Raw genomic sequence first — 17,212 nt, forward strand, 5'->3', positions numbered from 1 at the left:
ACATGCTGCTCTATTGTCAGTTCACCGCTGTCTATATTTGAATTAGATTGCAGAAGAGGAGCACAGTGTCAGCCTGAATCCAAATTGATCCTGCTGTGAGCAAGTGTATATGCGTATTGCCCTGTATTACAAGCGTGCCTTGATTTCAACAAATTGAAGTACTCAAAAGTATAATTTTAAAAACTGAAATATCCAAGGTGATAGTTCTTAGGAACATACTCTTTGAGGCTGAAGGAAACTTAAAAGCCACATAATTCAACCTTTTATCTAATATATAAATTCCTCTTACAACACCCCCTATAAGTGGCTCTCAAGATATTACTTTGGCACATCCACTAATAAGGTACATATTCTCTGAAGAAGTAGTCCTTGCCATTTTCAGAGAGAGAATGGGATTTCCTCTGTATGTCAAACCAAAATCAATCCCACTCTATTTAGCTCATTTCCTTAAATGCTGACGCCTGCAACCAGATAGAAAAAAATTTCTGCCCCAAACTTGAACCATTTAAAGACAACTATAATGCTCTACAAATATTCTTTTCTCCAGGATATTTGTGGAGTGTTATAGTTTTCAATGTTTTCTGATAATATCACGATTTGCAGATCTTTCCTTCCTTCATCATACTGTTTTTTTTCTTCTTCAACAAAATTGTCTCTCTTAAAGTGTGGAGCTTAGAAGCAAACCAGCAATCTAAATGCTTAGTGTAGAAGGGAGTTACCATTTCCCTTCACCAGAGACCGTCTTCCGTGTTTGTGGTCTAAGATCTTGTACTGGTTAGAGAAAGCCATGTGTGTTGCCTGCTATAGTTTGGATATTTGACTCTTCAAGCCTCATGTGGAAATTTGATCTCTAATGTTGGAGGTGGGGCCTAATGAGAGGTGTTTGGGCCATGGGGACAGATCTCTCCTGAATGGCTTTGTGCCTTCCTCCTGTTAATGAGTGAGTTCTTGTTCTATTAGTTCCCAAGAGAGTTCTCCGAGAGCTGGTTTTTAAAAAGAGCCTGACACCTTCCTACCTCTCTCTTGTTCTCTCACCATGTGACCTCTGCACACTCTGGCTCCCCTTCACTTTCTGCCATAAGTGGAAGCAGCCTGAAACCCTCACCAGAAAGCAGATGCTGGTACCATGCGTCTTGTACAACCTGCAGAACTGTGAGCCAAACAAACCTCTTTTCTTTATAAGTTACCCAGCCTCAGGTATTCCTTTATAGCAAGACAAAGAGACTAAAACATTGCCCCAACAAACAAACTATCAAAACTCAACCATAGTAAAAGTTTATTTGCTCACCCCACAGTTGGATGAGAGTCTGAAGACCATTCTCCATCTCATAGCCAAGCCAGTAGGTCCCCATGGCTCCAAGGGTCACTTGGAGCTTTGGAAGTGAGGACTGGAGGGTCGCTCTGATTTTAAAGGCCAATTCGGGGAGTGGCTTACATATTTCATTAGCTAAAACAGTAGATTTCCATGAATTTCCAGAAAGAGGAAATGCTATGGGAGACACATAACTTTGTCTCCACCACCGATCTTGTTAGCTTTCTTGCCATTACAGCCTGAAGACATCTTTGAAAACCGAACCCAGCTTATCTACTGTCATTCTCACTTAACATGATAATAAATTTTATGCCCACAGGAATCCTTATAAGTCAATATTATTATTTTCATATTATAAATGAGGAAACTGAGGTTTAGGAAAGTTAAATAACACAATTGAGTTCACATTTGGGAATTTTACAAAAAGTTTTAAATAACCAACTTTCTTTCCATACTGAAAATTTAAGATACTAAAGCTCTTATTGCATTAAACATTTAAGAGCCCAAGATATATAGATATTGCAGAAACTCTAAGAGATCATTCAGTACATTAGTTCTTATCTCTATCTGATGCAATGCCCTCTTTTAATAATTAATACTTTGTAATGCCTTCTTGGTAAACATGAAATAAAATTAATAATAAAATATAATATTCAATAGGCAAAACTAGACTAGAAGAAAATAAGAAAATGAAAGTAGCTGAATTAGTCAATGATTGTTGCATTACAAACCTCAAAATCTCAATGGTTTTTAAAAGTAAGTATTTATTTTTCATAAACTTGAGAGTTAATGGCGACACCTTTGCTGAGGTGACTCCTCTCTAGGAGATCCTCATGCTTTTCCTGAGACCAATAGACAAAATGGAGCACTGTCTTCTGTTGACTATGGAAATAGGAAAAGTAAGAACAAACAAGGCCTCTCAAGGTGGCATGTGCCACCATACTTGGCTAATATTTAAATTGTTTTGTAGAGACAATGCCTCACTATATTGCCTTTGTTGGTCTTGAACTCATGGGCTCAAGCAATCTTCCTGCCTTGGCCTCCCAAAGTGTTGGGATTACAGGAATGAGCTACCATGGCCCAGGCTTGGCATTCTTTGGCTTGTAGATACATCACTCCAATCACTGCCTTTATCACTAGGCTCAGGACCAATGCCATGTCATGTCTGCTCACATTTCATGGTCCAAAGCAAGTCACTAAGTCAAGGGGCAGAGAAAGTTACTACCTCGAGTTGGCGGAGTGGCACAGTTATGTGGCAAAAAATATGGATATAGGGAGGGATGGAGAATTGGGTCCCCTAATTGATCTAACTCAATACCTGGAGTATTACTAGTTTTTCAAGACCCTGATCCCCATGCGTCCAGCTTCTGTTGGAGCCCTGTATTAGTTGCTAGGGCTGCCATCACTAAGTACCACAAACTTGGCGGCACAAACAACAGAAATGTACCCTCTCACAGTTCTGGAATCCAGATATCTGAAATCAAAGTGTCAACAGGTTTCATTCCTTCTAAGGACTGTAAGAATCTGTTCCATGCCTTGCTCCTAGCTTCTGATGATTTGCTGACCATCTTGTCATTCTTTTTTTTTTCTTTTCTTTTGAGACAGGATCTCTCTCTGTCACCCAGGGAGGAGTGCAGTGGCATGATCTTAGTTCACTGCAACTCCTGCCTTCTGGGTTCAAGCGATCCTCCCACGTCAGCCTCCTGAGTAGCTGGAACTACAGGTGTGCACCACCATGCTTGGCTGATTTTTAAATTTTTTTGTACAGATTATATCTCACTATATTCCTTTTACGGGTTTTAAACTCATGGGCTGAAGCAATCCTCCTGCCTCAGCCTCCCAAAGTGCTGGGATTACAGGCCATGAGCTACCTTGGCCTGGCCCAGCTTGACATTCTTTGGCTTATGGACACATCGCTCCAGTCACTGCCTTTATCTTTCCATGGAATTCTTCCTGCATGTGTGTCTGCATCCTCATTACCCCTTTATGTAAGGACATCAGTCATATTAGATTAGGAGTCCTCCATACTCCAGTATGACCTTAATATAATTACATAGCCAATGATCCTATTTCCAAATAAGGTCACATTCAGAGGTACGAGTGTTAAAAACTTGTGATGGCTAATTTTTTGTGTCAACTGGGCTGAGCTAAGGGATGCCCAGATAGCTGGAAGATTTATTTCTGGTTGTGTTCATGATGGTATTCTTGGAAGAGATTAACATTTGAATTCATAAACTGAGCAAAGAAGAACCACTCTCCCCAGTGTGGCTGGGCATCCAATCCACTGAGGGCCCAAGTGGGACAAAAAGGCAAAGGAAGAGTGAATTCACTGTCTCTTCCTGAGCTGGGATGTCCATCTTCTGCCCTTGGACATCAGTTCTCCTAGTTTTCGGGCCTTCAAACTCAGATTGGGACTTACACCATTGGCTGTCCTGGTTCTATGGGCTGTGGGCTTGAACTGGAACTATATCATTAGCTTTCTGGGCCTCCAGCTTGCAGATGGCAGATGGTGGGATTTCTTATCCTTCATAATCACACAAGCCAAGCCCTCATAATAAAGCTGTTTTTATATATCTATATTTTAATCTATATCTTATTGTTTCTGTTTCTCTGGAGAACCCTGACCAACACAGACTTTAGCATATAAATTTGCAGGGCAGGAGGTGGGACACAATTCAGCTCCTAATAACCCCCAACTAATTTTGAAGTGTGAAGGGAATGAGATGGTGGAGGGGAAGTAAAGGCAGGATCACTGTGCTAGTACATACTAGTCATAAGCCTGGTCAAAAATAAAATAAAGGAAATGTTTGCATAGTACAGTCCAGAGGAGATAAGAGGAGGTGAAATCACATGCATTGGTGAAAGATTTGTCTTTACAAGCAAAACAAATTTTAAAAACCTAATCAAACACAAATTTTAAAAACTCTTTTATATTCTCTGACAGGACAACTTTTATCTTACAGATGAAATATTCATTAACACATACTGGGTGCCTACTGTGTGTCAGGCATATTATCTCATATCCCACAATAACCTGAAAGGCTGGCACCACTATCTCCACTTTATATGTGAGAAACCTGAAACCAAGAGAAATTAGAAACATAGTTTGACTCATAGTTTATAAAGCACCAGGTTGTCCAACCCCAAGCATGCCTGTTTCATCTCAACCACTTGTCTGTTGTTGAGTTACTGCTGCTTTTACACAACTTGAGAAAATCCCAGATGTCATTGATTAGGAAATGATGTACTGAAATCCCTCCTGTTTGGTCAGTGTTTCCTATGGGATAAGAAATAAGAGGACAGCTTGATTACCCCCATTTTTTTTTTTTTTTTTTTTTGGCCTCTGAGGTCCACCTTTAGGAACACCTTTAATCATAAATTCTTAACACTTTACCTCATCCAGGTAGAATAGTAAAATTTCTCCTCTTGTTCTTGAGACCTTTTCCAGGCTTTCCTTATAACATTCGTCATGTACTAATCAATTTGCTTATTTGTGCTTTCCTTTCTAATTCAACTGAAGTCCAGAATTTCCTTTTGTCTTTGTATCTCCAGTGCCTAATATAGTGACTGACACATGTTGGGGGAGGGACTTAGTGGGAGATGATTGGATCATAGAGGCGGTTTCCCTATGCTGCTCTCCTGATAGTGAGTTCTCACAAGATCTGATGGCTTTCTAAGGGACTCTTCCCCCTTCACTCTTTCTCTTTCCTGCTGCCTTGTGAAGAAAGTGCTTGCTTCCCCTTCTCCTTCCACCATGATTGTAGATTTACCCAGCCATGTGGAACTGTGAGTCAATTAAACCTCTTTCTTTTTAAATTACCCAGTCTTGGGTGTTTATAGCAGTGGGAAAATAGACTAATGTTTCAACATATGCAAACAGAATTTGCATATGTTGGAGACAGAAAATCTCTCTCTCTCTCTCTCTCTCTTTCTCTCCTATTAATTCAATTAATTTTCTCAAGAACCCTGTCAGGAACATGCTCCTATTGTCCACATTTTGCAAAAAACACAGATTTAGCAAAACAAAGTATCTTGCCCAAAGTCACCCACGTAATAAGTGGAAGAGCCACTCAAGGCCCTTGGTCTGCCCGTGCCTGCCAGTGCTCTTGATAACACAACATAGAAAGTGCCCTTTAACAATGATTGGCAGTCAATTAATTACTTTAGAATTTCATTCTAACCTTAGAAAATCTTCCCTTCCCTTTTCCAATAACGGATATAAGATAGAGGAACCTTATTTGTGTTGAGGACAGGAACCCGACACTTCTGTCTGTGTCAATAGTCTCTGGCTCGGTGACTCCCATATATGGGTGCTCAGTAAATGTGTATGAGCCCAATACAGGATATGTTCAGTCTTTATGCTAGAGGTGTCTTGGGCACAGAGGGCCAGGGTGACCTTTCCAAGATCAATCCCATACCTCTTGGCTCAAACGCTAATCCATCTCTAGAACCTGGGGATATATATTATATAATGTTCTATATACTTCATATAATTTGTTCTCATGATATTTGCTTGGGTAAGTATCAGAATTATTTCCATTCACATGAAAAAAGGTGGTCTTGGAGAAAGGCTAAATGACTTGCCCAAGTTCACACAGCTAGTAAGTGGCAGAGCTAAACTTTAGACCCAGTCTTCTTTCTCCCCAGCCCCTCTGCATTTTCTCCAGCATAGCCTACCAACAAATCAGAACTGTTTACTTGGAGATTTTCAAACTGGCTGTGACGTGACTTGTTGAGGCCACACACATATAAAAGAGGGAAGGAGCTGTATTCTTTACTCTGTTCCAGATTTTGCTCAGATATGAAAATAAAGCTACTGAAAAACTAGAACAGAAGCTGTTGAAACTTTTTCCTCAAAGACGGGTAATAGGTCTTTAATAATCCAGACACATGCTGCAGTCCAGTTGATCTACAGCCAAGAGTATATTTGCAGGATAGCAGCTAGCTGTGGTCTCTCCAGTCAAGGAACAGGATTAACCTAATTAGCCACTAATGTCACCAAATGCATGACCTGAAAAGGCAGGCAGGGGCTGCCCAAGCTGGAATAGCCAGCCACCAACAGTCATTTAGAGTACCTCATACAGAGGAGGGGACTTATTTCAGTGGCATTTCAATTAAACACATCTCTAAATCATACAGACACATGCAAATATAAAAATGCAAATTTGAAATACAACATTTTCTTGTAGGTGATTTTGGGACTGAAACAGGGGAACGAAACTTCACACAACCACTGTTTTGTCCCCGGTGGATTCCTAGGGAGTATCTCAGTGCCTTGCACTCAATACTGTTTACTGAGTAAAGGAATCAATGAGTACAAACATGTTCTTACGAAAGCAACCACCCATAAAGCTACACACATCTCTAATTCTCATTTGGTTTTAACTTCCCCATTGCAATTAAAAGTCTACCTTCATTTACACGCATATCAACCAACATCCCCCAACAAAAAAAAGAAAGTTGCATGAAAAAAAATAGAAAAGCTATGAATTTCCACCATGTCCCAGATTTTCCAAATAATTCTGCCATTTGGAAGCCTGTTCATAGCCCCCAAAGTACTAAAAGGCCTTGCAAAATGCTCATAGGTGAAACAGCTGGAAGCATCTAGAGCCATCTCAGAGGGAGCCGTCTGCTTCCAGAAATAAAGTCACACATTCACAGGTGCTTCCTGTTTTTTCAAACACCTTGCCCACCTTCTGCACACCAAGCGTGGATTCTGCAAAACGTGAGCCCAACAGGAAGCTGCCTGCAATTTCAGGTAGCTTTTCTGACTCTTAAAGAGATCTCAAGTATACTTTCAGAGAAATGCCAGCAAAAACTGTAGTCATTCGGGAAGGAGTAAGTCTGGAAGAAAAAGATACAGTGAACTAGCACAACGAGGGTGAGAACATTTTTCATGAAACTGCTGTCTGTAAATTACATTTTAAAACAAATAAATTGTGTTTTCTTTAGGTTTTTAGCTCCTGTGGGTGGAATTAGGAGAACCGACTGTAAGCGGGTGGTGTTTGTCGTATCTCTGCTGTGAGGGAGGAAGAAGAAGGAGGAAGGCTGGGGTGGAGAGGAGGAAGGAGACCCGCATGGCTGGAACGTCTCCACTGAGCTCAGGGGGATGAATTCCTCTGAGACTTCTTGCATTTGAGGAAGCTCACAAACCCTTCCTGAGATCTCAGAATAACCTTGAAATGAACATGTAGAACACTGATTAAGTTGTGTGTTCACAGTAAGCTTTGATTGAACTATTCTAGGGAATTTCTTCTTTTTTTTTTTTTGAGACTGAGTCTGGCTCTGTCGCCCAGGCTGGAGTGCGGTGGCCGGATCTCAGCTCACTGCAAGCTCCGCCTCCCGGAATTTCTTCTTAACATGGTCACAGGTGGATGAGTTAGGAAGAAAATGCCACGGGCGCTGTACTGTTTTAAAATGAATTCAGAGAAGTTGTTGAAGGTGATAAGTGCCATGTCACATATCATAGGTCTTGGATAATTTAGGGTGATTTTTAAAATGTAATTATAACTGCTAATTGCATAATTACTGCTAACAGTACTGGTTCAGTTCCAAGTATGTATTCTTATATTTGCTTTTGTTTTCTTCTATATTTTCCCATCCGTCTTGCCAAATTAAGCTAAATCATGTAAATAATTTTGCTTATTAAATTGACTTCTTAATGTTCTTTTTTTCTGAAATGAAATTAAAAACAGTATCTACAAAGTTAAGTTTCTTCAACTTAACTGGTAAAAGGGCTGCATGGGAGAATGTTTCTCTGCTGAAATTCAAAGAAATGTCTTTAATCTACAATGGTCAGAACTGGTCCATATAAATCCTCCCTGAGCTTACCCTTAGCAGGGAATTAAGGGAACAAAGAGCAATTAACTTTGTTTTGCTTGTAGTAACAAAAATAGAAACACCTGAACATCTTATATGACCAATAGAAGTTTTATAATCCTTTTTTAAAGGAAACTTTATACACCTAAGGGTTTGAAATACATTAATACTTTTTTTTTTTTTTTTTTTTTTGAGACAGAGTCTCGCACCGTTGCCAGGGCTGGAGTGCAGTGGCGCGATCTCGGCTCACTGCAACCTCCACCTCCCGGCTTCAAGCAATTCTCCTGCCTCAGACTCCCAAGTAGCTGGGATTACAGGTGCCCGTCACCACGCCCAGCTCATTTTTTGTATTTTTAGTAGAGACGGGGTTTCACTATGTTGGCCAAGCTGGTCTCAAACTCCTGACCTCATGATCTGCTGCCTCGGCCTCCCAAAGTGCTGGGATTACAGACACGAGCCACCGCTACACTAATAATTTTTTAAAAACTTTAAACTCTGTTCTACACAGGAAACTATTTCTCTTCCACCTGTCCCATGTGGTTTGGTGAAGCACCATGTCACCATGTGCATATAGCTATTGAAGATCCATTATGCACATGCTATAGATTCAAACAAGTTGCTGTCCAGAAAGAACCTGATATCCTCTCAGGACACACACATGTCACAGTGAAATGATACCAGATACTGGCAAAGGAGGGGTAGAGTCTAGTCTTGGTTCTATTATTAACCAAGTATCTCTAGGTTTCCATTTTCTCATTAGCAAAAAGAGGAAATTGGACTATGTGTTCTGTAAAACCGCTCCTAGCTTTAAAGTGTATTGATTCTTGGGTTTTAAGAAGACCTGAAATAAAAGACAGCACATACTAAATGGCAGGTAAGCTGCTATAATGGTTCTGAAAAGGAAGCGACTGCATAGGGTTGGAGCATCTGGGAAAGCCTCCGTGGGGCTGAGAGGTGTGACTGGCTCTAGAGAATGGGTGGAACCTAAGAAGGTAGAGATAAGGGGGAGCAGTTCACAGGGCATACTCAGGAGACCGGGGGATGCTCAACTGTGGCTAGATCCAAACAGACCCCCGATGCACATGTGAGTGCTAGAGAAAATCTTGTTCTTTGCCACCTTAATGAATGAGGATAATAAGATCACTTGTGGGAAAGTTTTAGTAGCTGAGACTGCTGATCCAATGGGCACAGCATCTTCAAAGGAAAGCCAGCAAGATGGGCCGTGTTAAACCCAAAACTTTCGCCAAGGCTCTTTGGCTGTTCCGCACCGGGGAGGCCTCAGTCAGTACTTTGTACTGCAACTATGCCCTCACATGAATCCTCTCTTTTAAATAGCTGGAAGACCCTTAAATAGGTTCAAAAAACAAGACTTCCTAAAAGAAAACTAGGCAAATTCTGCCACCTCTGAGCTCTGTGACCTTGAAAAGTTTGTTTTAAATGAAATAGCTCTAGGATAGAGAGAATTATCTAGAATGAAAGAATAAGTGTCCATGTGCTTGTCATCCAGCTTTGTTACATGTTATTGCTCGTATTTTCTCATAGTTATTTCAGATTTTTCACAAGGAATGAAAGGTTAAAGTTGACGCTAATTATGTACTACCTTTCAAGCCAATTCTCTTCTTCTCTCTCTCTTTCTCTTTCTCTCTGTCTCTGTATCCAGGAGCAAACACGTTTTGAATTTGATGTTTATCTTCCCGTGATGTTTCTGTATTTATGCTACATAGACATCTACAAATAATACTGAGTATTGTTTTGTGTTCCTAGATGTTATATGAATGGTATCATACTTTGCATATCTTTTAATATCTTGCTTTGGTAATTCACCATTGAATTTTTGAGGTTTATCCATGCTGATACACATTATTTTCACTGCTACATAGAATTCCATTGAATCATTATTCCAAAATTTATCAATCTGTTGTCTTGTTAGTGGCATCTTGGGTTGTTTAAAAGATCTTTCTATCTCAAATAATGTTGCAACATTGCCCTCACGAGTGTTTCCTCCACATAGGTCAAAGCTTCCCTAGGAGCCACTGGAGGACACATTTACTGTTGGTTTTAGAAAGTATTACATAACTTCTGTGTGCTTTTCTAACAGTGAGGACTTCCAATTCTCTATATCCTTGCCCACGTGCAACATTTTAATCCTTTTCAATTTGATAGGTATACTGTTTTAATGTTCATTTACATGCCATAAAAGCCTTTTATGCCCCATTGTACAGAATACTAAAGTGAAATCTTTATTTCTCATGCTACATACCCCAGTCTAGTTTCTTTTAGGACTAATCTACTTCCTTTCAGTTTATGGTATTTTGGTTACCAAACTAGACACTGTTTTTCTTTGAATAAATATAACTCAAAGCAGGTGTTGACTTTGCACAGTAATAAAGAAAGGTAAATTGTTTACAAAAGTAGAAATAATATAACTGTGCCAACTTTAAGGTTCAGAAAACATCCCTTGATTTCGTATCCAATTTTCTTTCCCTTTGGTCCTCCCACCAGTTGGTAACCACCATGAACAGCCAAAATACGGCATGCAAAATTATATTGGTGATATTTGCAGCTTGACTTAAGAAACTGAAGTAGCTGAAAATCTGACAAATATGTCCTCTTGTCACTTTCCAGTCCTTGTGCAGTGGTGAGGAATTTCAGACACAGACAGGTCCCCATTAGGCTTGAATCACTCTGATAAAGCTCTGATAAGCATCAAGGTTCTGGGGCTTTTTACAGAAAAGAATTTCTTTTTCTTTATTTTTTAATTTCTGAATTTCAATGGGCAGATTAAAGTTCCTCCGTTTCTTTAGAAAATCACTCTCTGTTTTTTATGCAGTTCATGATGTACTTTCTTCTTTCACTCAGACAGGATTTAGAAGAGCAATCTGGCATTCATCTCAGTGAAAGCATCAAAATATCTAACACTGTCAGATCATTAAATAGAACACTATATAGTTATAAAATATACATCCTAAACCATTTCTAAAAGGTCATTGAGGAATCTTAAGTGATCAGAAAAATGTTCATGAGATAAGGCTCAATCTGTGGAAATAAACTATATGTATATGGGCATATCAACAACAGTTCCATCTCTATCTTTCAATCTATTTATCATCAATCTATCTAGATAAAGGGAATATACCAAAATATTAACAGTGAATATCTTCCAGTGAAGAGACCATGAATTATTAAACACTTCAAAACATATTTCTGATTTTCCAATAGTTCTGCCATGAGCATATCTTATTTTTATAACCTAAAATGATTAGAACAAAAGGCATTTATTAATAAAAAATATAATGTAACAAAGTTCTAAGAAGACACAGTCTTATAGTATGGAGGCTTGATAAAGAAATTTAATATAGTCGTTATTTTTCTTTTGACTTTCCTTTTATTTTTCTTTTTGCAAACTCTTTCTGAGTTGAACACAGGTTTGGGAAAATAACAGAATTTTAACTTTCCACATATATTTTTTAAACATACGTTTAGTAAATATAGACATGTACAAGCATATCTAAATGGTAGCCTGTTGGGGTTTATTTGCATAAAGGGCAGAGGGTCTCAGTAATAACAAGTTATTATTTTCTTAAGGTTGATGGTTAGTACCACCATGTTCCCCCCAAAACCCCACTCACTGTGGCATGGGAGAATAATTTAACCTTCCAAGCCTTGGGAGGCATGTCAGTAGAGGAAGGCAGTCATCATCACAGGAGAGTTGTTGTACACAGGTTGAATTGGGGTTATCCTTGGGCTAAAGAAGAACTCAGTTGTACCTTCATACAGCGACAACAAGCTTCCCACCCCTCCTTCAGAGAAGAGCCATGGCCCTCAGTAGAGGGAGCTATAACAGAGAATGAGTTAAATGAATGCTTTATTAACCAGTGTTTGTGCAAATCAGTAAGTCACAGAGCACCCAGTTTCGTTTGTATCCATCAATGCATCATTATATCCACAGGGAAGCACAGCAAGGAAGGACAGTAGGTGGATGATGTTGTGGGGATCTCCTACCCCTTCTGAGTTCCTATTACATCTAGTATAATCACAATTGTACATTTATTTCTTGAGTAAACAAATTTGGAGATTTTAAAATATGCTGCTTTATCCTAACTTGGTAAAACCCCTATATACAATTACCTAAAACTAGGGGGAGAATTTAAATACAGTTTTCAAACCAATTTAGCAAGTGTGTATGAAATGGCCACACAGTATGTCTGGCACTATTCGAAACATTGTAAGGCTGAAGAAATAAGACACTCTTCCAAAAAGAACATCTTAGGATCTTATCTGGATGATGAAATAGACGTACATGAAGCACACAAACAACATTACATGTTCTAGGAGGTACAGTAAAATGAAGCATCATAAGTGATGAAAGTGATCTACTACAGATTTAAAGTATGAACTCTGGAATTGGCTCCCCTGAATTCCAATCTCAGTTCATTTTATTATTGGCTGGGTTGAAAGAAACTTAGGCAAGTTACCTAACCTCTTTATGTCTCAGTTTCCTCATCCATAAAGTGGTGAAACTAATATCTGTTTCATAAAGTAAATTACATATAATATGCTTACAAGAGGGTCTAATACACAGATGAAGCTCAAGAAACAATTACTTTTATTACTATCAAATGTCAAGAAAACTAGTTTAGAGACTACGTATGATACTTATAAAATATTTATTGCCAGGGTTGGACCAGACTTTTGAGAGAAAGTGCCTTTTAGAAATGGCAGAATGGGCCGAGTGCTGGCTCACGCCTGTCATCCCAGCACTTTGGGAGGCCGAGGTGGGTGGATCACGAGGTCAAGAGATCGAGACCATCTTGGTCAACATGGTCTCTAGTAAAAATACAAAACCTATTTGGGCGTGGTGGTGCACACCTGTAGTCCCAGCTACTCGGGAGGCTGAGGCAGGAGAATTGCTTGAACCCAGGAGGCGGAAGCTGCAGTGAGCTGAGATTGTGCCACTGCACTCCAGCCTGGCAGCAGAGCGAGACTCCATTTAAAAAAAAAAAAAAAAAAAAAGGCTGCGCGCTGTGGCTCACGCCTGTAATACCAGCACTTTGGGAGGCCAAGGCGGGCAGATCACAAGCTCAGGAGATTGAGACCATCCTAGATAACATGGTGAAATCCTGTCTCTACTAAAAATACAAAAAATTAGAGAGGCATGGTGGCACGTGCCTGTATTCCCAGCTACTCGGGAGGCTGAGTCAGGAGAATCGCTTGAACCCGGGAGGCGGAGCTTGCAGTGAGCCGAGGTGGCGCCACTGCACTCCAGGCTGGGCGACAGAGCGAGACTCCATCTCCAAAAAAAAAAAAAAAAAAACAAAGAAAAGAAATGGCAGGGTGAGATATTCAAATAAAACTTTCAGGTTGCATTTTATAAAAGACTGAGGATTATTTATCACAACAAATGCAAAATCATTTCCATAAAGAGTAGAAAATATAAGTGGTAGGAAAAAGTATATCAGTTGATTATTTTCTTTAAAAAAAGAATCTCAGATCACTCATTTGATGTTTCTCTTCAGAGTTTGAAAAGTTCATGACAGCTCACAGCTCACGATGGTGGCAATCTTAAGGATACAGAAAGCTCATTCCTCATGCAGGGAAGAAGAAAATATTCTAAAGAAGAGATAAGCATATTCCGCGAAATCAAAAAAGGTAGGAAAACAATATTTATTCATTCACTCCTTCACTCACTCAACAAACATGTATTTAATGCCTACTATGCGTTAGGCATGGTACCAGAATCTGGAATCCAAAATTAAATGAGTCTCAGTCCTCAAGAGTTTACAAGACAGGGCAGTAAATAAGTGATCAAAATACTGTATGATAACAATTAGTACAAGGCATGGAGCTGAGCCTGGATAGTAAAGCAGAGGTCATGTGAGTGAGTTCTGTCTTTACTCTGATACAAATGGGAATCCATTGAAAGATTTAAACAAGGAGAATGCTATCTAACTATTTTCATTCTTAAAAGGTCACACTTGTTGTATAGTGAGAACAAATTGAATGGTGAATCAGAGCTGAGATTTTGTAATTTTTATAACTGTAAAATCTTGTATAGTTTTCTATGTCTATAAAGTACAATGAGTTCACACCCTCTTAAATCTAAGTAGCTGTGGGTCCCCTCCAATGCTATTATTCATCTAGCAGTTTCCCTTCTGCTCCCACTCATTTCTCTACAATGAATAACAGAACTGCAAGTAAACAAAGAAGGATGGAGAATGAACCTTTGGTTTCTCTCTTTCAAATGGAAGCTAACAGAAAAGCTCAGGAACTCATACCTTGAGGAGAGGGTAATATGCAGTGGTTAATAACATAGGATATTGATTTAAAAACTAGTGTTGTCCATTGCTCATTCTGCGACCTGAGGCAAACTTGTCAATATTTCTGGTCTTAATATCTTTACTTTAAGATGGTAATAAAATTATTTCTATCTTTTATTTGTCAGACTTGGCTAACTGCTATAACAAATAAATCAAATCTCAGAGGCTTAACACAATAAAAATATATTTCTGGTTCAAGTTAAGAAAAGGCATTAGCTAAAACAATAAGATAAGTTATTATAATATAAAATTGCAGGATAAAAACATTACATAGATAACTTATTATTTTATATACATAAACAATGTTTATTTAGATGTTATAACAGAAAAATCCTCATTTATAATAACAACAAAGAACATGAAACACTTTTAAATAAACTTAAAAGGAAATGTGCAAAAACTGTATGAGGAAAGCATTTGTGAAAGATATAAAAACACTGAAGAAGAGCCAGGAAAACATTTAAAAAGAAAAACTAGGAGGAAGAACTAGCCCTATCCCACATTAAAACATACTATAAAGTCTTCATAATTAAGATTGTGGTATGTAGGTGCATGACTAGAAAAATAAACTGAGAGAATAAATTAGAAAGCCTAGAAATCAACTCAAGTACATATGGAAATTTAGTATATGATAAGTGACATCACAAAATTACTGGGGCAAGCAAATTTTAATAGATGGTTCTGGGACAACTGGATAGCTATTGGGAATGAAATAAGTTTAGATCTGTATCTCACACCATATATAAGCATAAAGACCCAATGAAAAAGAGATATAATAAATATAAATGTAAAACAAAAAAAATTTTTTTAAAGATACTGGAAGAAAACATGGGTGAATATTTCTATTTAACGTTGGTATAGGGAAAGATTTTCTAACCATGACTCAAAATCCAGAGGCAATTAAAAAAAAAAGGTTGACAAGTGGCCAAATAAAAATAAAAATTTTTATGCATGACAAAAACACCATAAACAAAGTCAAACAACAAACAAACTTTTAAAAAATGCTTGCAACATTAATCTTTCTATAATAAAGCACATATACTGCTAATATATTAAAAACTTCTAAAATTGAAAGAAAAGGGATTTTAAAAAAACATTGAACTAGGTAAAGAAACAAGAGTAGACAATTCACAAAAAGATATATTAAAAAACCTTGTAAGATAGCAAAAAATGTTTAATATCATTCATAACTAGTGAAATGCAAATTAAAACTTTATAGGAATATTATTTTCCACCTATCAGATTAGCAAAAAATTTAAAACATGGCAATTGTCTGTAGGGAAAGAGATACTCTCACACATTGCTGGTGAGAATGTCAAGTGGTACAAGCCTTTCAGAGGGAAATTTGGTAATGCCTAAGAAACTACATATACACTTATTTTTTAATTCAGCAATTCCACTTCTAGGAATTTACCCAGAAGATACACCTCCCATAAGGCAAAAATAAATTTGCACAGGGTTATTAATTGTGACATTGTTGTTACTGCAAAATATTGGAAACAATGTACATATCTGAATATAAGGGAGTAAACAAATTGTGTACCTCTACAGGCTCTAAGAGAAAAGAAAATAGAAGAGGATTCCTGTGAAACAATTTGGATTGTTTTTCACAACACATTAAGTAAAAAAGAAAAAGGACAAAGTGCAAAAGAGTATCTATTATGTGTCAACTTTTATGAAAGAGAGATTGAAAAAAAAAAAAACGCAAAAAGGTTAACCCAGGAACTAAGATTGCTTATATATAGGGATAAGAGGAAGGAGTAGAGGTACAAGGGATGATGGGGGTGGGAAAGGAACACCTCTCTGAGTATAACTCTTTGTACAGTTCTGACTTTTAGAAACCATGGTAATATTTCGTATACCAAAAATATAAATAAATGACAAAAATCAAGCAGGATGAAGGGAGAACCCAAAATTCAATACGAACAATAACAAATAAGCCTAACTCAATTACAAACCACACTGAAGGGGATGAGGAAGAAAAGAATGAACTGAAGGCAACTTTGAAACCCAATGTATTATTACATACATGTATTATTAATACAATGTGTATATTATATAGTCTAAGACCAAAGACCAACAGGCATGTACACAAACAATGTACACTAGTTTGCAAGTTTCCCAGACCCAAAGAGGCAACGGTTAGTAATTATAAAACAGTTCATGTATATTTTAGGATTGTGCAAATAAGTAAATAATATTTGCATAACAAAAAGGAGAAATGGCTTGATACTGAAAAACTTGCGAGCAGACATGGTGAGGAATGGAGTCAACCGCATACACCACATTGGCAGAGAAAGGGAGAGAGCCATCTTATTTTATTTTAATGAAATATTTTGCTTTGGAGAATTCAAAGAAAAATATAGGAGGTCACCTGATTTTACCACCAGAGGGCATAAGACATTAAAAAACAGGGCAAACAATGCCCACTTGCTTGTGAGATTCTCTGATTTCATGGTTTGAAATCTCTAGGTGGCCACTTCAAAAAATGAACTCAAACCCTAACCTGAACCAGAACACAGACCTAAAAACAAAGGTTTAATATTCTGCTACTGAAACATACCAGGAGGGAAAGCAGTTGACAGCATGCACTGAGGGCCAAAAACAAACAAGCTACCTGCAAACGAGGATAGGAAAAGGTTAGGAGGGGGAAACTATCTTTTTAAAATCCTCAACCATGTTCTCAAAAATGTAACTTATTTACATTTTTTAATTCCATTATTGATTTAGGTTAAACATTGAAATGAGTTGGCAGTGTTAAATT

At 38.1% G+C, this 17,212-nt stretch overlaps 1 long non-coding RNA gene across 1 annotated transcript; it reads left to right on the plus strand.

Moving 5' to 3' along the window:
* Positions 1 to 6,254: 6,254 nt before the first annotated feature.
* LOC103875565 lies at positions 6,255 to 15,372 on the plus strand. The gene is made up of 2 exons (XR_002515692.2): positions 6,255 to 7,193; positions 13,648 to 15,372. It is a non-coding gene; the product is annotated as an uncharacterized LOC103875565 (long non-coding RNA).
* The last annotated feature ends 1,840 nt before the right edge of the window (positions 15,373 to 17,212 follow it).

This window comes from Papio anubis, chromosome 9, assembly GCF_008728515.1.
Source record: "Papio anubis isolate 15944 chromosome 9, Panubis1.0, whole genome shotgun sequence".
In the NCBI taxonomy this organism is placed as follows: Eukaryota; Metazoa; Chordata; class Mammalia; order Primates; family Cercopithecidae; genus Papio; species Papio anubis.